This window comes from Megalops cyprinoides, chromosome 7 (assembly GCF_013368585.1).
Source record: "Megalops cyprinoides isolate fMegCyp1 chromosome 7, fMegCyp1.pri, whole genome shotgun sequence".
Taxonomy (NCBI): Eukaryota; Metazoa; Chordata; class Actinopteri; order Elopiformes; family Megalopidae; genus Megalops; species Megalops cyprinoides.
In genome coordinates, this window is record NC_050589.1 from 32794504 (window position 1) to 32820955 (window position 26452).

Consider the following 26452-nt stretch of genomic DNA (forward strand, 5'->3'; position numbering starts at 1 on the left):
GACAGAGAAGCTATAAGCGCAAACAGCAGGAGAATGTCCTTTGTTCAACTGCATGTTGTTCAGCAGCATGTGTAACCTCCAGTCAGAGCCTTTGATGAAGATTAGTGATTGGATGAGGAAAGCATCTTTCTGACCAGCTCTGACTTTTCTTTAAATTTTTTGGCTCAATACCAAAAGAACAGGACAGAAGGTAACAGCGAGGGGCACACATTTTACCAGCTTTTCTTTACACCAGTAACATTCTCAGGAATTAGAAGGGAAGATGAATTACTTTCATTAAGACCAGGATTATTTAAATTAGGTGGTTAAGTGCCTGACTGGAGAAAAAGCCTGCAGACACTGGAGCCCCCCTCAACCAGAACTGGAGGACCAGAGCCTACCATCCCAACACAGGGTTGCATAAAAGGGGAAATGCATAAAATTAATAATTGTACCAAAGCGACCAAAGCGAAAACTAGACACACACTGACCAGCAGGATCCAGCACTGACCCACAGCCACAGGAGAAGAAGCCACAGAGGGAGGGAATGTGGAGGAGGAGGTGGGGGAGACAGAGCTTTCTGTTGAATGAGATGCAAAAAGACCTTTCAAAGACTAAGAATCTGCATAACATTGCATGAATTTGATATTAAATGGAAGTTCATCCAATGTCCTCACCTTGAAGAAGCATGATACCAGCCCCAAACTCGACATTTTTACACAACCCCTGTAGTGCAGTAGAAGAGCCCCAGATCAGACTCGGTGATGTTCTCGATCTTCAGATTAATGTCTGGGGTGTTGAGTGGATTTAAAACAGAAAAGCGTGGATCCTTGCATCTGAGGAACCTCCTCTTCACTCTATCATATTCTTTAATGGCTACGATGATGATGTGCTGCACTTCTCCACAGCGTTGTCCATACCAAGTGGTTTCATTATTGTGTTTCAGGTCGCAGTGCAACGTTTCTGTACCCCCAGCTTTGACTGATCTTTGTATCAATGTTTCAGCAAGTATCTCCTGACTGATGAAAACTGAGACAGTTGAAAAACACAAGACAGAGAACATATACACTGGACACCTTTAAAAATAAGTAGTACACTAAGCAACCACTCTGAAACATTACAGGTAGCAACTATCAAGGAACATTTTGCACAAGTATACTTTTTAAGATTAAGATTGAATGACATAACTAAAGCGTATTTGAGGATGTTTTTAAATACACTAGATAATTATTATAATACTCACAATATAATGTACTCAGAACCTTGCAGAGCCTCTCCATGATGTCAGTTGCTGTCACTCTGGTAACATGTAAAACGTCTTTTTTAATGTACGAAAATCACCTTAAATGGGCATAAAGAAAGCTATTTGTTGTTTTTGACCTATGTTCTTCTTTTATGCATCTTGAACACATTTTTGAAATTTGATGGTTATGTAGTGACAGCCTGGTGTTCATAGGCTGGTGTTCAAGGCTGGGTCACATGAGAAGTACCATGACTCAGATTTAAATGCAATGTTTGTATTCCTAAACAGGTTCAAATTACCTTCTTCTCATGATTTGAGAGCAACTATCTCCAGGCCTTTCCTGTGGGATTTTCTGCGTGTATATGGAAAGCAACTGTATACAGAAACATACCTGTAAACCCGTTTATACCTCAGTGGCCATTTGTAGATTACAATACCCATGACTTCATTAAAGCTGTACTGTACCTAAGCCATGCCTTTAAAAAAATCACATCTAGTTATCAATTGACCTTTTATCGCAACTTTTCGAATGCAGGTATTCAAGCGAGAGGTAACCATTCAGATAAGAGATTTAATTTGGATGTTGTTGCAAGATTTGCACTGTTGATAGGAGAGGTTATTTTTTCTTGTTGCCCCTTTTCGTTATCCCTGGTGTGTTTAAAATGAGACTGCTTTTATTTCACTAGGTACTAACGGCAATGAGTGCTGTCAGACTGGAATTGTGAATGGGTCAAAAATGGCTGAAATCAGCTTTCATTCACAAAATGTCAAAGAGAGAGGTTTAATGCTTCAAACAATAACTTTTTGTGTGAGGTATATGGTGTTTCTGCTTGCTTAATATGAGTGTAGAGTGCCATCTATTGGTAATCTCTGATACTACATATAAAATTGACTGTGGACTCTGAACTGTTTCTCAATCCTGGCCTTGATGGTCTACATTGGGCTGGTTTTTATTCCACCTGGCCTCTGTGAATGTTGATGGATTTGAGATTCAGTCTGATGTGGATCTGGCATTACTTGACAGATGTTGCCTGTAAATCTACTGTGAAAAAATATATGCAGTCAGAAGTGTGTTTTGTGACTACATATGATTGTGTGTGTGTGTGTGTGCACGTGTGCGCATTTGTGTGTAAATTTAGAGCAGCTGATTAAGCTTAACAACTAATTTTATCATTCTTATGTTTAACTGTTTGATTCCATAAAAGGAGACATTAGTCAACTAGTTAATCACAATACATTTCATTTAAAGTAATCTCTTTTGATGATAGTATACTTTTATTGTATAATTTATGCAGCATGAACACAGCCCAAATGACTCATAAATGACTCACAGCATAGAACTCTCAAGAGATTTCTACCCAGAGTAACTGAGCCCAGCAAACACCGGCATCCACCATGCATCTGTGCTTGGGCTTAAGGTTCTCTGCTTTCCTGCCGGGGGCACTATTGTTCCTGTGGGGATGTTGAATTAAAACTGGTGAATTAAACCACACCTATTTTCCTCAAACATTCCAAACTAGCAAATGATGTACAGTATATAAACCAAATATGAACATTCCTTTTCCTGTTGCACTGGTGGTGGTGTACCTCTCATCCCACCCTCTCTCTGATTTTCAGTCCTAAACTCTGACCTGCAGGTGTTTGTCCTCAGGCAGCTTTATTTCCTTTCAGTTTTCACCATGACAGTTGCATCTGAGGGTCTTGTGCTTGACCTTGATGACCCGTCTCTCTACTTGGTACCAGGGTTCCATATCCCTCCTCCAATAACCTGGACAAGAATGCTTGGGCTCCCAAATGTCATTAGATCAGCGTGGCTCACATTTTCCATTTTTACATTCATTTGCAGGTGTTTTTTTTGTCAGCTGCAAGTGGGGGTGAGTATGGTTGCAAGGGAATAGCAGGGAGAGTGTGCAACTGAATATTCGACAAAATAATTTCAGTAAAAGCACACTTGCCAGCACCTGTAGATGGACCGTGCACAGTGTGTGCGTTCATTATTACAGCGGGGTGTGAGGTTGCTCAGTGGGATCACCCTCTGGCCCTTAAAAGTGGCCTGTTAAGATGGCAGTTGATATTCAGCGTGACGTCCCGGGATCTGGCGTGGGATGAATGGGTCAGTGTTTGGGGCCTGAATGCAGTGCAGCTTTGAAGGACAGGCACGCCCATTCACACAGCCTCCCCCCACGCCTCCGTGCCCCCGCGCTCTGAATGCAGAGCTGGGCTCAGATGCAGACCAGGCTGGAGGAATTCATAAATACTGCTCTCTCATTATTTGCCCAACCTCGGTTTATCTGTCACTTATCCTCCCACGCATACACGCACACGCACGCACACAGACACGCATGCACGCACACACACACACACACATATACAAATACATTTTGCTAAACCAAATGCCTTTGTTCTGTTTTTTATAGTTATCTTAGTTAAACAAGGCCACAACTTCATTTGATCACTTTGCAAATAGATATTGACAGAGGGAGTGCCAGGAGGAAGAAGAAGGAAGGGGTGAACTGTGGAGATTTAGCACATTATTTATCTATTTATATAGCAGATTGCTTTATACTTGAAGGGCATGTTTGGGGGTGGGTGGAATTCCTTGGAAAGGGATGATATTTGCCTATAAATCCGGGTCATGTTTCAGGGTAAACTGAAGGACACTCATGGACATGAAATTAAAAAATAGGACTTTAATGGAATAGTTGCTTCAAGTTGAGGCGTTCTTACTTATTTGAATCTCTACATTTTATAACCGATGCCATACCATTTATACCATTGCGACTCGGGTGGTTTTTTGAGGTAAATGCCAGACGGCAACAAATGACCAACGTGCCCTTTGCGCTCCCCTACGAGGAAATCCATCCGTTGCCCCTTTAAGAAAAACACGTATGTGAGAGCGAGCCAGATCAAGGGGGTCCGTCTGTCACGGGAGCATATCCAGCGCTGCGATGTGTTCCGGCCCCTTTTAACCATGGGAGGCACGTTTACTGATGTAATCTGCCCTCCGAAATCTATTCATTTGTATTAGCTACTGTGTGCGCCGGCTACATGTGATATCGCGGAACACAATCTGCCAGTCCTGTCTCACTAGAGAGAAAAAGGCGAAGCTATTTGCTTTGCAAAGTCTATCATTGTAAACAGAAAACAGGAAAAAAAAAAAGAATTTGGAACCGAATAGACATTCTCAAGTAACATGAACGAAACTTAATATCGGTGCTTTAAATCTGTCAGAGACTGGGATTTTTTGTAACGTTATGCCTGGAATTACATTGGCAATTGGGGAAGCATTTTGGTCGGAGTTAAAAAGGTTTGCGGTTGCTGTCAAATTGGATTAGGAAGCGATAACCCCAAATCTGCCACACATGGATTGCCTTTGAAGTGGGGAGCCATGGCAAAAATAAATAACATTTAAAAAAGGATACGGAAGATTTGGAAACTTCATCCTCGCACGTATTAAGGTAGGCAGATGTTTGTGCAATTATACCGTGTCATTAGTGACTTTTAATAATTTAGCCTGTAACACGCAGGGCTGGTGGCCACGTTTCTTCGAAAAGTGACATTGGAATTTGAGCTTTAAACGTAAAAGTTACGGTTCATCGCAACAGACCAGTCACAGTAATACCTCACTTCATGTATTTTTAAACTGTGGAGTTAACTTGCCACTTGCTTGCAAGATAGCTAGATGTGTCGACATTTAAAGCAGAACGGACGTGCTAACCTTGAAACACTTGTTATTTCTAGCTACAGTTCAGATCGTATTTTATTTTGCAGGGTTAAAGGTTAATTTCGCAATGGGGAACTTAGGTTTTGTACTTTTTATTTCTGGAATCGGCTATGGCAAAGTGTGCGGTCACGTATCTCCGTAGTTAGGCGAGGTATGCTCCAGCGGCATGCTATTTTTTTCTGGTTCGACACTTTTGGGCAAAACAAAGAAAGAAAAAAAATTAGTATCTAAACATTTCTCAGACCCACGTAAATCATTTAATGTGCATATGTGTAGGTTTCCTTTCGGAATGTGTAGATTTTCGACATCGCTTTCAAATTGAACACTTCATTCTTGTTTCTTTGCTGCAGGCATACTCCGTTTGGAATGAATTTGATCATCCACTCATGTATTTAACGATTCCTCTCCTAAAACCCCATCTGCTGCGCCCTTTATTACCTCAGGTGGGAAGTGTAAAATGGGGTGGTGCTGCAGTTACTCAGCGAGTCACTTACCCACAGCGGGGTGCTCCTATGTAGCGGCTTTGTTGTCTAATTTTGTCCAGCAGACGTCACTGCTGAGCAGATGTGTTTTGACTGCTGGTTCGAAAAAATGGTACAAAATTTGTAAGTAGGACGATTTTTCTCCATTTAAGTGTAGGCTGGGGAGTACGGTACTTTTGCCGTTAGCAGATTTGTGATTGCGCTTTTACACGCCTGTCTCATTCTCGGTTAGCCCATTTAATTTGGTTACTGATTGCTCTGTCAGCTGTTAAGCACATAAACGCAAACGTGAAACTAACTCAGATACACTTTTTATGCATGATATGTTTCCTGTATTAGGCTAAATTTTGGCATTATATTTTATTATGTTCAAAAACACAAAAACTGTTAGCCTCCTGTGGGAATAAACAGTGTTGGGGAATCTGCTTTGCAAGATACTAATTACTTAACACTGGAAGAAGTTGAACTACAGCAAAGCTACCCTAGGGAGACATCTAGTTTGATTAACTAAAGCTACTTAGAAAAAGTAGTTCAAACTTGTGAAAAAAATGATCAAACTGACAATGTACATGTGATACGAAATTATAACAAAATCTAATACAAAAAAGTCACATGCCAGCAAAAAATGCCACTCAATTGAGTTTATTGCAAAAAGTGCCCACTTGTTCACAGGTCATACATAAACCAAATAAATAAATAAATAAATAAATAAAATACCCCACGATTCATGGGAAAGTGCAAGGAATGTTAGCTTTTTATGACCTAAAATTGTTTGTAGTTTCAGTAGTTAACTACACCAAAAATGGCAAAAAAAAAAAAAAAGTAATTTAACTACTTGAATCACTATGCAAATATGAATGTAGTTGAACTACCAGCAAGCTATTGCAAAATGTAGTTAAATACTAGTTTAATTACATGTAGTTCACTACTCCCCAACACTGGGAATAAATGGTAGCAGAAAAAATGTCATGGTCTGGGTTTGAACTTTTCTAGCCAAGAGAGAACTCTTAATTTTTCATCAGTGACATTTCCATTTCATGTGCAGTATTTGCATATGCCTCAAATTGTACAATTTGAAACAGTTCCGAATAGACATTTAAGATGGATGGACCTACTGTAGGAGCTATGTTTGGTGTATGCGATAATGCGGGGCTCCTTTGCATCCCTGTGAGAGGTGGCGGTGTAAGGAGCCATCTAACCTGCCCTGCTGTGGGTGCTGTTTGTGTTGGATCACATGCTATGCTTTCAGCTGTGTTCTTTCAGGAGGAATTTTCAACCGATTTCGACTCCGCTTCCCATAGTGTTTTTGTTTCTGTCCTCATTGCTCCGCTCCCAGCTTCTGGCCTGTTCCTGTCCCTGTTACGGCCCAAACCACAAGCGCCGATCAATCATTCCAAACAAAGTTGAAAGCCTCCTTTTAAGTTCTCTGTTCAAGGTCTTTCATGGAATGGGGAGTACTCCTGAATAAGAAGAAAACAAAAACAGCCCTTCTCTAGGTGGAGATGGGAGGGTTGCTCTGTGAAGGTGGATGGTTCAAGGCCAAGTCCCATATCTTCTGCAAGCTCAAAGTTAGCGTTGACGTTCGCCTGGCCGCACGATCCCCTGACCTTTGCCTCCCTGGCATCTGGCATTCTCATCAATATCCTGACATTCCTGAAAAGATGGTTTCTGATCCTCGCTATGGTTTTCCATAATCATAATGGAAGCTTAAACATGTTATCCCTGCACTTGAAAAGCTGTAAGATCAGGGGAATGCGAGGTGAGAATATGAACAGATGTGTTTAAGGTTTAAGATGGATGAGTTTAGCAGGGGATTAAACACATTTTTTTCCTTCTGAGTTGGCACACTTTTTTTCTCTCTTGGGTCCTGCTCATTGGAATTATGCTTTGCCTACTGATCCAGTAAACTTCAGGATATATTAGCCTAAAAGCACTTGTACAGTGCAGTTGAGTATCCTTCTCATGTTTTGCAAAGCATTTCAGTATTTCAACCCACGGGCCAAGGAAACACCTTGCATTTTTTCACTCATGTTACAGATTCTGTAGGCCATTTGTAGAGTTGGCAGCTGTTGGTCTGGTCCTGTGTTGTTTGATGAGTGCCATATTCACACAGAGGTCTGTTGAGAATGTTATGTGATTGAGAGTCAGCTGTGTCCAGACCTTAGCTGGTTTTACAGTAGCCTGAGCCATGTTTCTCTCATTGAAATTGTGTCCATTTAGGGCTATGGCTAGCCTGGATTTGTTCCAGTTCTCTGAACCCACTTGCAGCTCATTGATTCAGTGCAGTGGCTTCAGTCTCTTCTGACAGCCTGTGTGCTGCTTGTGTCTGTGAGCCCCTTTGAAGTATTTTTGCCTCTCTGTGCCTAGTGTCATTGTACTTGTCATGCAGAATTTTCATAATGAAATTTGTCACATTTGCAGGAGTGGGCCATAATCAGTGACAGTGGTAAGTCATTCGTCCGATCTGATGTCATTAATCATCTTTGATAGCATTTTCATTTGGCTGAGGTATTGTTTTTTTTATATTTTTATTTTTAGTACCTTATGGATTTTAGTCTTTGATATAGTGGGTTTCCCCATCCCATTTTGTAGCCCTGGCCACCAGACCAAGTTATGTAGATTTGTATTTTGCAGTTTAATGACTTTGGCAGTGTTAATTTACCATAATACTGGCTGACTGCAGATTAAAGGCAGACACGAGGGGCACGCAGAGTGACATAGGAAAGACTCCAGCAGCAGCTGTGTGCATAGTGCAGCCTCTGGAGTGATGAACTGAGAACCCAGCAGGGCGGCACAGACGTTGGTGAAAGAGCGCATGATGGCAAAGGGAAGTCTGTCACACAGAGACTCCGCTAGTTTCATATTAATGGCAGGTTTTCTTGATGAGGTTTTCATATTAATAACATACTGTAGCAGGAGTAAAGATGAACACAACCACATGAGGTTGCTTCGTGAACATTTTTGCTTCAGCACTACAAAAAGAAACACAGTTATTTCCACTTTAGAGGTATAAAATGGCTCAGACGACACCCTAGGCTTTATTAACTTACATCTTGGGTTTTTAGGTGACGAAGTAGATTTATTTTAAACCATACATTTCATGTCCCGTTAATTTGAAAGTGTTATTTCCGCTTAACATGTTTCAGCAGCCAGTTCGCCATTTACTTGACTTTACGGCAAGTGATCATCAGTCACCATCAAGACAACAGCAAGTCACAGAAATCAATGCAGTAATTAAAAATGAAGCCTCATTTTCTCAACATTTTTCCCATTGACAAGGCATTTTGGCAGTCCACGATTAGCAGTTGGAGTGGCTTTAGGGACATCTGATGTCATGGAATTTGACAGCTATGCCACTATTGGCAGAGACAGTCTGTCAGCACAATGAGCTGTTTCTCCCAAGGGTCACCCCTGTTGTACCCCCACGAAGATCAGGCCTCAGACATTCAGTTCAGTCAGAGAGGAGCCTGCAGTGCTACTTGGGTGGGAATTGGGCTGGAAAGCCACTGAAAAGCCACATGCTGTGACCTTGTACAACACTTCCCTGAGGAGTAGCAGCCATTTATCATATTTTTCTGTCAGAAGGACCATGAGGGGGAAAAAAAAGGACTTTTATTTTGACGTTAAAGGTGATGGAATTTTAGATGACTGCTTTTTTGGGAATTAGGGTTGGAATGGCCCTCTGGCCCTCCCCCACAGCCTAAATGCAACATTTAATAACTTTTCTTAGAACTGACTTGATAAGATCGTTAAGGATTGTCGTGTGAAAAAGAAATTTTAAGCCACCAGATGTAGTGGATAACATGTATAGTGTAAATTGAAGCTAAACTCACTGAAGAGGTTTCAGGAGGTATATTTATGCTTGAATAAATGTTTTTTGTTTGTTTATTTTTATGACCACATTGGTTTCTGAGCAGTACTGAATCATCATTTAATTTTTGTGCTAGTGTAATGTAATGGCTAATTAGAGAGAGGGAGAAGGCACAACCGAAGTGGATAAAGGATTTAATAATAGCTGGTAAACTGATAATAAAGAACAATGGAGAAAAGACCAATGCTTTAGGCACAGTTGGTGTCTTTGTCAGGGTACTGTGACTGTAGTGCAGTGTTTTTTGATTTTTTTTCTGTTTGTTTTGCATTGCATATAGCATTTGTTCAGTGTATGGATGAAATCACACACACAACAATGAGAAAATGAGGCAGTCTATAGGTAACAGGTTAGCCTTGTCTCTGGCATCAGCCCTGAAGAACGCTTCGATTGGTCAGTCCCTAAGTCAGACATCCACTTCTCCAAAACAACTTCTTTGAACATATGACTAAGCTAAATGATGAGAACGGAATGGGTATCCATGGCAGAGAAGCATGTTCTTCCTCCCGACTTTCGTTTCATGAGGACTTGTGCCATCTCTTCCTCCTCTGCTCTGCTGTAAGCACCTAGAGGGCTTCTAGGAAAAGTATACAACCTGGGGAAAGTAATATGGGTGCAACATACAATACCATGCATATATAAATCTGTCCTGCAACAGCCAGTTAGGTGTGTCCAAGCAAACATTGGCATTATTTTTCAAGTACTATTTGAATGCTTAATATCACTTACATTTTGACGTAGTTTCTGTAGTAATCTGAGAAATAGTAACTGTAAGGTACACTGCTGATTATTTTTTTGAGAACTCTCAGAGACCTTCAAATAGCTTCTTTTCAACAAGCACTAAGTAGGGAAGGAAACTGTGTCATCCAAATAATCACTACAGTAAGGTAATGGAGATCTGGTGGTGGGGTAATAACCAGACAGCCTGTACCTGGAGGTGTGAGCGGTTTACTGGTTTAAAATGTTTCTTCCTCCTGCTCAGTTGTGAGCATTGTTTGGATGCTGAGCAGAGTGGTGTGCTGGCGCAGCTCTCAGAGCGAGATGTTCATTAATTAGACACGGTCCTCATGAGTCACACAGTCTCACAGCAGGGGCCCTGGATCTGCTGAGCACCTTTGCGGTAAACTGAGGCCATATTGTGCAGAGGGCCACGTCCTCTGATTCACCAACATTATTGTCTGATTAGAACAAATTGGAAAGTAAAGCATTTGCAGTTTTAGCAGACGAAAGTAGTAATGTTTTTCGAATCCAATTCCTTTGAGTGTTAGTAATTTATTATCTTATTTGTGTAGCATCTTGGTTTCATTGTGGTGTAAGCATCTAAATTGAATTAAATCAGCTGGGAAGTTAAAATATTACGCTTTGAACACAAGGCGTCTCATTCAACTCCAGAGACCAGCACAAAAGTGTTTTTGGAAAACACTCAACACTACATTTCCTTCCGCCTGATTCCCACCTGTGACTCACACCTGGCTTCGCAGTTCAGATGTGAAATGAAGTAGTGTATTGGATACTGTTGTTTTTTTAGCCTTCGCCAGAGCTGCAGAGGAGATCCTATGATGTTGCTGGTAAATGGACTACGATCATAGTGAATGTGGGCACTTGCTTTTATCAGAGAATCAAAGCAGCCCCTAATCTTATATAGGCGAATGGGTGTGGGGGTTGAAAGTGTGGCCAAGATGTTAAATCCCTTGTAAAATCCATATACATACATATATATATATATATATATATATATATATATATATATATATATATATATATATATATATATATATATATATATACATATTTATATGTGTGTGTGTGTAAAAAGATTAATATACAGGAAGCTGTCAGTCCCATCTTAATCGGTAATCCTGGACCAGATGTGGACATAGTTCTGTTGGATTGATTTGAACACTTTACCCAATAGCCCTGGTGTGGGTGAAATCCACTAATGTCATTTTTTAATACAGGGATTATGATAACACTCATTTTAATGAATCAATGCTAACATGCATGCATGCTTCAAAGGATCCCTATAATCATTCAAACCAAATCCTATGTTCATTTCTGCTGATAATTTCCACAGGTTTATTACACAAGCCATCTTATTGAGTAACAAAATGCAGGAATGCATTGTGAAGCTATAATTATATCTTCAGGGTTTCAGCCTTTTTGACAGCAGTACCAGTCACAGCTGATAAGAGCTTGGATCCCTTTGCTAGGATCTCGTGGGGGGGGGGGGGGGGGGGCAAACCTCAGGCAAGTCCTCTTTTGCTTCTGTTGCAGCATCGGCCAATAAAATGAGTGTCTGACTGGAGAGAGGGCTGGGATGCCAGGGGTAGGTGGAGGCGGGGGCAGAGGAAGAGGGAGGAGGAGCTTAGAGTGTTCTCCCCTGCTGTCAGTGGTGGAACAGCTGTCCCTGCATGGTGCATTCTTGCACTGGGGGGCCCAGGAGGCCAGTTGGGAGGGGGCGGGGGGTGGTAGGAGCTATGACCTTCAAGTCACTCAAAACCAGTGTGGGTCAAATGTCAACGCCGTGTTCGAAAGTGGTTTCAGCGGCTTTTTGAGTTTATTCTATTCTGTCTTTGTTCTGACACCTGGCATCCACGTGTACACGTGTTCCAGCATGAGGGAGCCTGAAATCAAGGAGTTTTTTGTTTAACATTTGGACTAAAATTGTGTGGTTCTCCAATTGGACGCCATTGAAGAGGGCAAGTTCTATAGATGTGAAACATATTACAAAATTCTCGCTGAATGTTTAGCATCCCGTGTTAGCTGATGAGAGATGCAAAGCTGGGTTGAGAGGGAAGACGTGGTCAATATACAGAACTGAATAGCACTTTACTTTGTCACTTCAACTTTGCTCAAGTTCATGTAATGCAGTACGGACAATGTTGGATGGCTTTTGATGGGAGTAAATGGCATGGAAGATGATGACCATGAAGATTTAGAGGCTTTTTTTAAATTTGTTGTGTGGTGGTCAGTTGTGTCCATAGCATTATTTGGACCACTGATGGACCATGTAGTTGCTAAGCAGAAAAATGGAATCTTGGGAGTGGGGCAGCTCTGTTTGAAAAAGTCTCCCAAAGCTCCACTGCCAAGGCAGGGCAGTCACCCAGAAATCTCAGGGCTTCTGTTGGAGAAGGAAAGACCTGCTTCATCCCAGACTGTTGCCATGAGGATGAATGGAGGTGTGCACTGCAGAAAGCGCAGGTAACTGGTGAAGGGTTCGCAGAGGGTTTAATGTATTCTCCTGTGCCTTTGGGCTTGGATTCACTCAACAAACATGATTGATGTTTTTGTACTGAGAACATTTTTGGACTGTTAGGAGGTGTCACTTGAGCAAAAACAGCAATGGCCCATGGCCTTCTGCCATAACATGTTGTATCAGTGCCACAGGCCATGCTATAATTTAGGTTAAGTATCCATCCCAAGCTTTCGTTTGTAGTGCGGCAATAATTGCACATGTTGACGTGAACTTGTTTGATTGGTCAACCTTAGATGATTGGTTTAGAGAACTAGAATAACAAAGTGCCATCATGGAGTGAATTTACTGTGAGGCCGTACTGGGTCTTGCTTTATGAATATGTGGATAGCTAGAACTGTAATGGTTTTCCCACTGACAGGTTAAATTAATTTAGATTGTTAAAATATGGAATAATGTCACAACTTAATATGGAAAAAAGAAGGAGCACTGTGGCAGGTTCAGGAGTAGAATAAGAAGTGTTGAATGTGCTGAAAAAATGGATTAGGTGTCAGCCGATCAAATTTTAAATTTTATACTCAAAACTCTTTTTCTGTAAGATATGTCTCTTCTTTTGCTCTCCCCTCATGCGATATTTGGAATAATTTACTAGGCATAAGCTTAGGGACTTACAATGCAATTTGTTGAGAGTCTGTCAGCCCTGGGTGGGATCAGTGTCCAGTCTTGGTCCTGGACATGCTGTGCACTCAGCAAGGCCACAGCTGACACACTCACTTCACCCATAATCCACCCTGCACACAAGTGCAGTATCGGTCCCACACAGGTCACAGTTCCATATCACTATCAGTGGCTAAGGACCTCTCTGGTATTGGTGTACTCATGTGATCAAAGAGTGTCTACTTTAACAAGATGTTGAACTTCATGCACTTGACATTCTGTCCCTGCAAACAAACATTCCATCATTAGAACTCCTTGTCACACAGTGACAAATCCTCAACAACTTGAAACCGCAACAAGAACTCCTTTGCCAAAGGAACACAGAGTTTGTGCTGTATTGTCCTTGATTAACAGGCTCTGATCACGAGCTGCTCTGAGGGTCATGGTCAGTATTGCGTGTCTGCACATTCCACATTACCTTTGTTTCCTGATAGCTTTAGGCTTCAGCATTGAGGCTTGGTTTGATTTGAGTTACTGAACCAAAAGCTGTTCGCGTTCAGAGCAGGAGTCCTCCTAATGACAGGAAGTGAGCAGTGCTCTTACTTAAACATTACAGGAAGCAATCCAGTTCGTCCATCACAGCTGACCTGTAATTACTGGTTTCTGCCCCCTCTTTTTTCAAATCTGAAGCCTTTTACCGCACTGTTTTGATCCGTGATGCCAAGAAGAACATCCCTCTTTTGGTTGAAATCCTTTACTCTGGTCTGTTGGGGGTTAAGTGCTGCCAAGCCCAGTGCATTCACTGTGTTGACTTAAAGTGGGTGAAGGCCCTTTATATACGCCGAGGCAGTTCACAGCAGTGCCTCTTGTTGCTGAGATCACCCAGGATGCGGACTTTTTTTAGAAAATGGTCCCACATATAATGAAAGCCTTGGTTTGTTTTCATTCTCTTGTGCGGGGGGGTTGGGGAGGCGGGAGTGGGGGGGGTTGTCCTTCACACCCTGCAGCTGGCTCGGCCCCCTCCCTCCCTCCGGGCGGAAACCTTGATATACTGCGGACCTGCGTGTCCGCCAGGGCCCAGAGGCTTCGTAAATAAGCCTTTTCATTAATGTCAAACTCGAGTGTTTTGCTTACCAGGAATAAGCTTTTCCACCTCCACGCCCCGCCGGCTTTAATCTGGTGGAAATGAACGGTGGCTGTATTTCTCTCCAGCGGGGGGTCTGGTTGTTGGGAGGCCAGCCTGACCTCTCCTTCCCCCCACGCAACCCATAAAGATTCCTTCTGAGAAACAGGTGATGTTTTGGGGGGTGGGTTTTGCCTGAACCCAGCCCCTCTCACAGGGTTTAATGCCCGGCACCCTTAGGCTACGTCACACAGAGTGTGGACAGCTGTCCGGCTAAAAATATGCCCATAAAAAGGGGTGTGTAAAGTATGTGCAGCAGTTTGATCCACTGGTGCGATGGGGAATGAAGTAACTTTAATCAATTTCAGTGCGTGGGTTGACCCCCTCTTAAGTGGAACAATCCCTATCTGTTCAGATACCATGGTCTGAAACACACACACACACACACACATTAAAACCTTGAACTTGCTCAACATCCACCTCCTTCCTGTGTCCTTGTTTCTCTCTGTTTTGAAATGCATTAGCCTTAAATTGTAAGGTGGGGCCTCTCTTGATATGGCAGCCCACTGGATACCTCAGATAAGGGGTGAAGAAGCTTTGTACCGTTTGCAGCCTGTCTTCGGCCTCCAGATTGCGGCTGGGCTGAGCAAGGGCAGCTATCTGAAATGCAGCCATTAACATTCCTTCCGTTAAAAAAAAAAAAAAAATGTAGACGGGCCGAGCGATCCGCCAAGGAGCAGGTGCTGGTGAGCTCAGCCCGCAGTGCCCCACCACAGCTGAGCTGTTGCTGTGCTCTGGTGATCTGGAAGGAAGTCTTCCGCTGTGTTGAATGGGGTAAGAAAAAATCAGGCCTACTGTTTGCGCTTTGCTTTCTCCTGCTGGCCAACTCTGGATCCCCACCTAAAAAAAAAGTACTGTATGAATATGACATGGGGAGAGGCTTGTTTTTCATCACACACTCACTTAAGCTCAGCGGCAAATGAACTGAAAGGCAGAAGCCGTGCTTAAGATTTACTGTACAGTTAGCGCCCCGGAATCTGACATTTTGGAATGAGAAATGAGCTGAAACGTGGCATATCCGACAGCCACTACAGCCCATTTAATGGGCCGTAGCGCTCTGCTAATGCCAGATGTTAATTAGGTCTTTCTTTTCTGCTCATCCATGCGTGTTGTGTCACTTTTGGATAACTCCTTTTTTTACACAGCGCAGGCCTGCTCCGAACACTATGCAGTCTAAATGACCAGGACGGGAGTGGTCACATGTGAAGGGCAAAGGTATTTGCCCTCGTTGACTCATGGGTTCAAGCAACATTCTTTACTCAGATGAGCAGTGGAGGAACATCTCATGACAAAAACAGCAGCCCTTTGTCATATTAACGGGTACCGGTTAAGGCCTTAACTACTACGTGCCAATGATCAGATGATCAAACTGGATTGCTAGATATGTGAACTGGATACAATGGGCCTCATCGTTAACACAGGCTTGCCATGTTTAAGACTGATAAATGTGGGAAGACCTATATATAATGTCTGTTTGGCTACATGAAATAGCAGTGTAATCCCCCGGGTGTGTGTTTGAATTCAGGGCATGATCAAATGCAAGACTGGCGTCTAATCCTACTGAGAATCGGATTAAAGCGCAGGGTTACGGACGTCTGGAGAAAAGCGTATCGCCGAGTCCACCCGGTCAGCCTTTCTCACCACTCTCGTCTTAACCTTATTGACTGTGGAAAGAGGATGGAGTTCGGGAGTGGATCAGGGATGGAAGGCTAATGGTAATCCTCTTTCTGTGGGAAATGGGATTAAATTTGACAGACATATCTCTTCACGGCCAACATGCGGATTCTGCTCGCAAGCGGGAGTCAGTGTCCTCTTGATTGATTTTTGCCCTAATCAAGGTTCATGGTGACTTAACTCTGAACCATTGGGATTCCCTTTAAACAAGCATTCCTTTCTTTGTTTTTTCCTGTAGGGTAAGGGAATTCCCTTACCCTATCAGACCATATCTATGAGATAATTTCAGTATTTTATATTACTCTCCTCAACAGTTTGATTATTGAATAGCAACCTCCTCCAGATCACATGAACTTCCCCTATCAGGAACTTGATTGTTCAGCTGAAAGTGAGTCACCAGATTGATGCGCACAGCTTCAATTTATCTGCTTCTTTGGAAGGCCAGTCTCACTATGAAAACGTTAAAATGAGTCACCTGAAAGGGCACCAAGCATGGGTGGACTCACTGATATGCCCTGTGAAGTCTGTTGATTGGTTTATACATCTCAGTGATTGACAGTAAATGGCAGCTCCACCCATCATAGGATTCATTCAAGTCTCTCTCTCTCCTCCATTACTAGTGATTTGTGTTAACCTTTAAACCGAAACTTTTGACAAAGCTGGTTACTTGGCCGTGCAGACACATACGAGCTTTATTCTAATTTGGAAGCCCACTGGTGAAACACGGCCTGTCTCGCACCCATCAGCCTTGTTCCTTCCGCCCAGTCAGACTAAATGAATGAAAACAGAGCAGAGGATGTGTCTCTCATCCTGTTTATTTTTCTGATGATGTTCTGATTACAGCTAATTGAGATTTTACCCATGCCTACCCAGACAGCTGTGCAAATGACCGAAGGTAGATGGGAAGGAAGCGGGGGTAGTAAGTATGCATATGTAGACGCCAGCCTGGTGGAAGGTTCGGGTTTGCGTTCTTGTTCCGTCTGAAGCTTCTTCAGGCTCGTGTATTTTTTTGTCACTGTGTGTGTAGAAGTGAAGTGGAACATTACATCCTGAATGCCAATTCACCTTTTAACTGTCTTAGAAGTCGTGGGTGGGCCAGAGGGTTGGAGATACTGTCTGTGATAGGGTTCAATGGCTTCAATTCAGACAGGCTTTTTACCGTGTGTTTGATATGACTGGGCTGAGAATGGAACCTATAACTGCCTAGTGTCAGGGTGAGCACTCCCTTGGGAAATAGGGAAACTCACCGCATACAAAAGGAATGTTTCCCAAGTGTTCCAATGCACAGTGACTGTCTTGGCAGGGGACGTCACTGCCACTGAAGGGTTAACTCCAGGTTTGCTTGGATGTAGGTGGAAAATAAATGCGCATACACACACACATATTTATGTTCCCAGAAATGCACACGCACACATCTGTGGGGGCTGAATGGAATTGAAGGTTTTATTTGACCACCCCTGAATTCACGGCCTGGGTCATGTCAACAGTGTGGCCCAGCAATTGGGTTCATATATAATTTGATGATACACATACAGAAATCACAGTATATACTACCGTACACATACGTTACATAACTGTGCACACTCCGCATATTGTGAAACCCTAGGAACGACCTCAGTGGATGGAATTTTGTTGGATTAACTTTATTTATTGCAGTTTGGTGGAGGCAATTTAGTAGAGCAGACGGTGTACTTTAAAAAGCAACATCTCCTAGTCACGTTGCCCAGTTGTGCTGGGTTGCAATATGCTTCCCCGCTCAAGTGTTACTTGTAAATTGTCAAACTTGATACATTTTATTTTTATCTAAAAGTCTCACTGGAAACTGTCTAACTGTATTGTCACAAACACACCCTTTTTGCTTAGCTCTTTGTTGACTCACACATCCACATGGGACCTTAACTGTCAGTTCAATGACCCGTTCAGCTTTTATTGAGTCAGATTGTAAATCCATTTCTATCGAACCAGCTTCCGTTGATTGATTGGCTCCAACTAGAAAACAAAAGTGGCCAAGATTGCAAAAAGTGAATCGATATTTCCATCTTTCTTCTTGGTCTGCAACCCAAACGTAGAACGCAGGTTGATTGTCCCACACCTCCTGTTCCATATAAAGCAGGTCTTTGTGGAAAAATCAATATTTTCATATATTGCTTCTTACCTTTAATACAGTTAACTTGTATTCTTGCCCTCTTTTGTCTTTGTCTAGCAGACCCAGTATGACAGAACCAAAGCACATCCTCAATTTGTCTCAAATGGAGACTAAACTGCACAGATTCACTGGTTTTTAAATCATTCAGATGGTTCATACCATGCTCTGAAACTGCTTTTTTGTCCATCTGCATAACGTAAGTATCAGTGAGCCTGCACAAGTTGTAGTTAATAATTTGTTTCAATGGAGTTCCCCTTTACATGCTGTATCTTAATATAATCATGAATGTCCATCCTGAAGCTGAGTCATTAGGAAGCAGCATAATTTAATGGTTGTTTACCAACCTATAAACCATGCAGCTTGGCTGATATATGGCTGAATCTGTGGGAGGATCACTAGCAGATTGAACTGATGTCAGATCATTAGGCTGAGATGTACCCTCTCAGAACACACCATAGGCACTTAACCATTATTTAGCCCCAGGACTAGCCCATACAAGTCTGCAAAAAAGTTGCTATGATTACATCTCAAAATCTCTGAACATGCACAAAGAAATCCTGCCTCAGCATAAGGCTAGATTTTGCAGCATACAAGGTACTTACGAGTTATGTTAAATTCTCTTGTGAGCACCAAGAAGCTGTGATTCTTCTGGTAATTCCAGTTTTCACCTGAATCACATTCAGTGTTGTGTCTCATGAGCTGAGCTTACAATTGGCACTGCCAACAGCCAATGAAAACACTCCATTCTTTGTAATTTAATTCAGTTCATTCAATGTAATGTTTCATCAGCTAGTCTGGCAAGCTATTTCCAATAGGACCCTACGGCATGTTGTTGTTTTGGATCAATGTGACATTCAGTGATCTTTAAATCATCTGGAGTGCTCATCCTATTCACTGTGCTCAGTGTATCAGGCGATCCATACTGTGAAGATCAGCAGGTTTTTCATGGTTAAACTGAAGTTAGAACAATGGGAGACTGCAGTTTAATCCTGTCTTTGCATGAGATTGACTCTCCTAACTTGTTGCATTTGAGCAGTAGATAGCTCTCTGAAGTGACAAGGGTGATTCAGTGGACCCCAGCCGATGCAGTATTTTAGTTAGGCCTTGGGAACATGTCAGGCAAGTATAAACTTTGCCCTAAGTGTTATGTTTTCAAAACACATTGTCTGTTTCAGTTTTGTTCAGTTTTTCTCTCCCACATCCTCCTTTGCGTCATTCTTCTTCTCTACTTCATTAAATCTACCCCTGCAGAAAAAAAAAAAAAAAATCAAGCTCTCCTTTTAACCTGGAGTTAACCCGAATATAAAGGGCTAAAAATGTAAGCTAAAAATGAACATCTAGGTTCATTTTTAGCTTACAGTGTAGTATACTTATACAGGTGGCAGTGGCTTTTTCATTTGAAATTTCACTTCAGTTCAGCTGGTCTTGTGGAAGTCAGAAGTCAAAGTGGCAGAAATGAGCAGTGGCAAGAAGCGAGGCTAATTGCCCAAAGGTTGAGGCACTGCTGTTGTACCCTGAGGTACTCAACCCGCAGTCACTGCATGAAAAGTGGAATTTTCGTCAGCACGCAGCACTGTAGATTGCCATGGAAGTTCAGGTTAACGACTGTTCAGGGGGTTTTTTAGTAATGTAATGCAAAGTTCAAACCTCATTTATTGTCTGGCCATCAATGCTAATGGCAAGTAGCACAGTATTATATTCGGAAGTTCTGAGAAGTAGTGCTGTTTATTTGGTGTGGCCTTTCCAGTTCTGAGAAACCTGCTTGTACGTTTGATGGCGAAACAGAGTTCTCTTAGTGTCTTTTTTTTTTGTGTGTGGTCAAATGAGATGCCATCAATGAGAGCTTGGTCGGCACTGAGAAGTGAAGATAATGCTTCTCTGATTTTTATATGAAAGTCTTGTGGTTTGTCTCCCCAGAAGGATGTTTTTCTGGGAGTTTTTTTTTACAAATCGCTGATGAGAGGATGTTGAGCCCATACTCGCAGGCAGAATTCTCCAGATGTTTTCATTGAACCTGAAAAGTGGCTTAAATTACCGCATTCGCTGGCTGGACCCTCAGATTCAGACAAACGAAAGATGTTTTCCGTATTCAGCCATTCCTGCTCACCCAGGTCAGGGGGTCTGGATATACTTAGTGTTAAATCAAATGGAAAAAAATATATATATCGAAATGCCTCTTTACTGAACTTTGTAATTAAATTGAGGATCTTGGCCATGGATGCCAAGGACTTTGTTTGCTCCAGTTGTCTGGTTAGCGTAGAGGGGAAACCTTCAGAGCCACTTTGACTGAGGAATGTTAACCCACAAACTGCCAGCATGGCAAAATGTACACATACAGTGCCCACACAAGCATTTGTGGATGGGTAGCATGTACCTGTGGAGTTTATTCAACATTGTCCAAGCAAGTGCGTTGACCTTATTCTACATATAGCATATAAAATAAAGCATCATGTATTCAGAATATCCAGATATTTCTGAAGCATTCTGATACTGTTAGGCTGGATGAATATGCATATATTCAGTTTATTATATCCACCTGGTTGAATAGGGTTCTTTTTCATTAAAGCTGTTACGCAGATGTGAGGCCTCCTTCCTGAGGGGCTGATAGAACAGTACTGCTAATAGCCTCGCCTGTAAACCTGAGCTTGATTTGGCTCAGAAAAGACTGAGGGGGCTGAGAAGTGCACGATTTGTGTGGTTAGCGGACTCCTGGAAAGCCTGAACCTGGTTGTAGTCTGTGGTCTGAGACGAGTGTGTCACAGGCCCCCCCTAGCCGCCCCCAGTGTGTGTGCCAGCCACTTCTCAGCTGCTCTTTATAGGGTCCAGTATATTAACGGTAATGGGAAACACATTGCTGCTTGGAAGGGTGAGAGAAAATGAATACACGAACTAAAAGAGGAAAAAATGAGGAGAATCTTGTTCTGGTGTTTTAACCTCCCCATGAGGTGTAGGTTTTCATAGCAGCCGTCACAAATGGGGAAAAGAACCAGGCAGGAGAAGCCGCGCTCCAGACCGCTTGCTTAGGGCTACAAGAGCTCTGCTATTTGCATTGGGTTACATATCCTTGTACCCACTGTGTCTTGTATTGCTTGACATGAACACAGTAAACATCATCTAGAGGCCCGGTATGGTCTGTTGTCTCTAGTGTGGCGACACGATTATCAGTTTGCATCTTGCATGTTGTGTCTAGGATGAAGAGGTTAGCCAAGTTCATGTTCTGTGTTTCTTATAGTGGGTTTTGAACCGCGGAAAATAGCCATGTCAGTTGAAAGACATTACAATGAATTATGGTTCTGGAACCATGCATTAAATGCTGCAGATACACCTTTTTTGTTATGTTGCTCTGTCTCAGGTATATGTTGAAAGGTGGCAACCCTATAATTTCATGTAGAGCCATGACAAATGCCTTTGAAGCTTAAAGCCTTCAACCAGTGCTTAGCACTGTTTTGCAGGGGTCTGATTACTTAGTCACCCTCTCTGTGATGTCATGTTGTATGTGTCTATATTTGTCTGTCTATCCATCTTTGTATGTACAGTATATGGTGTTGTAGTCCCTTCTCAAGTTAATTCCAGGGTGTCACTTGAGATGACAGCACTTGAACTCGGCTTATGTTTGAATTTAACATGTGACTCAACCCACACTGACTTCACTCATGGCTCCTTACACCTGACATAAAGCCCAGTGTTTAATCTTTGACCTGAGACTTCATGTAAGAGATACACATTTTATGTATATTGTCAGATATGAATTGTAATACATTTCATCATGTAAAGTTATGATGTTGAATACATATTGCATGTGTGTGACAGGCTGTCAGTTTTTACCCCTGGAAGCTTTACCTGCTTGTTCACTAAAGTATTCATTAATGGGCACCAATGATACGATCAATGGTTACCTTATGTCATCCTTTTAAAAGTGTGTGCAAATGAAGCTTTAAATTCAATTTACATTTGCTGATGAAATATCAGTAACTACCTCAAAACAAACCCCAGGGGACATGCTAGGCATACCAAGGACACACCAATGATCAGTCTTCCCTTACAAAGGCAAATGCAGCCAGCAAATTCTTGGTATGCCTGCTCAAACTGTTTTCTTGGATTTCATTTTGTCGCAAAGAAGAGCCTTGCATTTTAACACAATGTGTTCTATCTGATTGATCTGAATCTAAGTCTTATCTTTTATGCATTTGATGGCTGCAGGCCTTCAGGACCCAGGAAAAGGGCCCTCAGTTGCTTAGTAATAGTGCGCAAACTGTTTAGACTGGCTCTCGATCAAGTGTGCCAGTTAATTAGATTTTGCGTGCAAATGAAGTTGGCTCTGGCCCTTTCCTGTTTGTCGTCTTAATGTGATTACAGCATATGTGTGAAAGAGTGGCGGACAGAGTAGACAAGCAGAGGTGGGGAAAGAGAGAAAGAGAGAAAGAGATGGGGGGCTGGGGAGGGGGTTAGGAGAGAAACAGCCCGGGGGGGGGGCTGGGGGGTGGGGGCTCTGACCTTTCACACTCTCGGTTAAAAAGAGTCGTTCGGAATGAGGGGGTGCAGCTCAGAGGCCTGTCGGCTTGCTGTCCTGCCACGCCTCCCAAGCCAAAGTCTGCTTGCGACAGTTCATCTAGGATAGCCGAGGCCGCTGTCCTGGGTTTCCATACAGGAATCCAGCAGCTTGAGTGACTTTGGTGCTGGGCCATGGGTTGTGTAGTGTACAGAAGATAGATAGATAGATAGATAGATATGTACTTTATTAATCCCAGTGGGAAATTAAGTAAGTAAGAAGTAGTATACTGAATGAATTTCCATCATAGAATTTGGCGAGCGGTGACAAATCAAATCAAGCTGGCCAAATGGCCAATATATACATAGATTTAATGTGTTTTCATTATTTGTTTCTACCTTGCACAGATAGAAACTCACCCCTGTGTGTGGAAACCATGTTATGAGGGCTGTGGCAGTGAGGAATGTGACAGTATGGACTGTGACACACTGTGGAATCTGACACCATAGAACGTGAAGGGGATGCTTGCAAAAAGTCTATTTTTGGGGGCGGGGGGATACCAAAATGGACTTGTTGGGATAACCTGTGTTCTAAACAGTTAAGCCATGACAAAGCGATGCATTTAATTGGCCTATCGCTAAGTCCCGCCCCTCTTAGTTACTGTTGCTACCTCGGTCAAGCGAGCCAGGAGCTCACTGATATCACACTGAAAACAATGGTGGCAATACAAATTTCTGAATTACCACAGCAGGCAATAGACCTGTTTTGGAAAGATGACAAAAATAACATCTCGTCAAGAAGCAGGCAGAAAGGGTTACAGTATGCATTGGAGCAGTATGTAAAAATGAGAAACCCCACAAGCTCACTATCTATGTTGCTGATGACAACACCATCTAGGAGCAGTGTTGTTCATGTACTGCAGGGTAAGTCATTATTCTACTACATTATTACATTAAAACCCCAAAGACAGTGATGCGAAGTGATAAGCTGTCAAGACACCAGCATTGAACTACTGACTAGCTAGCTAGCTAGGGTTGAATTGATTGAACGAAGATCACATCAGATATATGACGATAATCAATGATAGCTAGCTTTACTGGTAGCGCCATATGTTGGCCAACTCTCTCAACAGCTGTCAGTTGTTTAGATAACTCCCAGAGCATGGATTAAACTGTAACAGACTATACCATCTAGCCTTGATAGACGGCTGGGTAATTGGTTGATGATTAACGTGGTTAGCTAGCTAACAAACAACTTCCAGGGCGTTGAAGTGGGATCAACTAAAAAAACTGCAACCTGTTGTTAAAACCCAGAAGTTGGGATAGCGAGCTAGCCTGTAAAAACTAGCTGTGGCCTAGTTACGAGAAGCTAGCTAACTTACCATATTAGCTAGCTAACAGCTAGGTTACCCATAGTTTTACAAAGCTAGTTAGCCAGCTACAAGTTTAGCAGATAGTCAGCAAGTTTTACTTGCTGTTTTGCTTATCCTTCAACTCAGCAGAAAAAAATAACATATAGACTTGCTACTTTATTGAGCTGGTTAGGCATGTAAGCGTAAACTGTTGTTAACTACCCTACATCTTAATGCAGTCTTGAATTTTTGGTTGCTGGCTAACTAGATCATGTTAGCTGCCTACCTAGCCAACCATTTAACTAAATATCTAGCTATTAAAGTTGAAAATAGGTCGAAACTAACCGTGCGCATCAAAGCAGCGTAGCGAGCGAATCCATTTATTCAACTTAGCTAGTGGAAATAATCGTAGATCAATAAAAAGTTTGGAAACTAACTTTCCTCTTGGCAAGCCAATTTGCACGGTTTTTTTAAAACACGGTCCAAATGTTAGCTGATGTTAACTAGTTGACGTTAATAGTTATACCTGTCTCATTGAAAAAAAATATATATTTCAAAGATTATTTATTTACAAATCAGCCAATAACTTACCTTTGAGCAAACTGGGCATTCAGTTGGTAATCCGGTTGACCACAGAGCCATATCCATCGCTTACATTTGTTTTTGTTTGATTTTGGCTTTGGGAAAGGAACAAAAACTACTCCTCCCTCCAATCATTCACAGTACCTGGTGTCTGTAGTACAGGTACCCCATGCACAGCATTTCACCATTCTGTATTACTAAATTTTTAGCTTTTATAAAGATTTTAAGTCAGCTACTGCCATTTTCGAAATGGGTTTCAATGCATTTGTCCGAGTTGCTTTAACTTGCTTGACTGAGGACACCACGCTTAGTAACGGTTACTATGGTATGATTGGACAATTTCTGTTTTAGAGAGGGGCTTAGCAGTAGGTCAGTTGTCTCTTTTTCCTCTTTGTGACATCAGATGTTATCAATCATTTGAGCTGTTATAAATTTTCAGTGAGACTAATATCAGTCCATATGCCTACTTCCCATTTCAGTGTGTTTTAAAAGGACATTTTAGATCCCCTTAATTTTAGACCAACACTGGTAATTACAGTGTGACTTTCTGCACCTCTGTAACAGACCCTTCAATAAACAGAGCTGTGGCCGTCTCTGTCTCTAGAGGCAAACAGAGAGGCTTATTGTCTGAGTGTCCCTCTCCAGCACCGCAGCTGCTTGATAAGATTTTATCTTGAAATAAATCCTGACTGGCTTCATGTTGTGGGCACGGGGACCTGTGCTGGTCAGACCCTTTGCTTTCAGAGAAAGGCCTGACCTCTTTGTTTCAGAAGAGAGGGTGAAGTGCATCTGCACTGTGCTGAGCGCCTGACGAGGCTTTCCTGATTTGATGTCTCCAGGATGTGTTCGGACACCTTCATACCTCGACCCATGTAAATGCAGTATCGCCTGGCATTGGGGTGATGCTGTGAAAGCGCCCCCAATGTGAGCAGCTGTCCTTTGCCCCTTCTACTTCAGCCGAGAGTGAGTGCAGATGGCATGAATGAAGCCGCCCATGCCATACCATGCGTTCCAGCTGAGTCCCGGCTGGAGTCACGCCACCAGGAAGGCCACTAAGAGATGACCAGTTCTCATTCCCATATCTATCTGTTAGCTGCTCTATGTTAGACTGTTTTCTACATACAGGATTTACAGCGTGGCGACCATGTTGCCATTCCTGATTTTGCTGAAGGACAGCCTCTGGAGAGCTATCGTGGATAATGATTAATGTGGCCTCTCTGCCATCAGCTTGTAATGTCTGGAGAGCCCTGATGTGGCTGGTGTTTTTCAACTTGTGACACTAATGCTGAGATTAAACAATTTTAAAGGTGGGGACCACATTGTGCACATAAGAATATAAAGTGGGTCGATTATGATTTTAAGTGTACTTAAGTCTGTCAGTCTTGCTGTTTGCTCTGTGTTGACAGACATGAAGGGTTGTTCCATTGCATTTTTCTAGGAATTTTGTAAAGTCTGTATTTGTGAAGTAGAGATCCTGGTTTGTGTGGCTGTAATAAAAGAATGACTGTTTGTCATACATTCTGAAGCCTGTCTCTCATTATGGTGGCTTATAGACAAATGCCTTGTCCTTCACAAGCCTCCATTTTTCTGGAACTTTCTGTGGCCAGGGATTTGTTGAGTGTTATCTCCGTCTCCTAAGGATTTTGCCCTGTAAGTACTTTGTTGAGCCTTTGCTGAAACAGTGGGTAATACACTGATTAGGAGAGCATTACACAGCAGAAATCAGACATGAGCCCAATAGTGACATATTTAGTTCCAGTAGCTCCATTGATTTTAATGTCAAACTCAGGGCATCATAAATACTGGATGGCAGTGAGTCAGAGCAATTATGGTTTTCAAGCCTAAGTGCACAGGTTCCAGATTCCTCTGGATTCTCAGGGG

The 26452-nt window shown here is 42.4% G+C and overlaps 1 protein-coding gene across 1 annotated transcript in view; it reads left to right on the forward strand.

Moving 5' to 3' along the window:
* The first annotated feature begins 4212 nt into the window (after nt 1–4212).
* plxnb1a (plexin b1a) overlaps nt 4213–26452 on the forward strand; it is a 78059-nt gene continuing 55819 nt past the window's right edge. The window contains exon 1 of the mRNA XM_036532564.1: nt 4213–4680. The gene's annotated coding sequence lies outside the window, so the exon portion shown is untranslated. The remainder of the gene's footprint in view (nt 4681–26452) is intronic.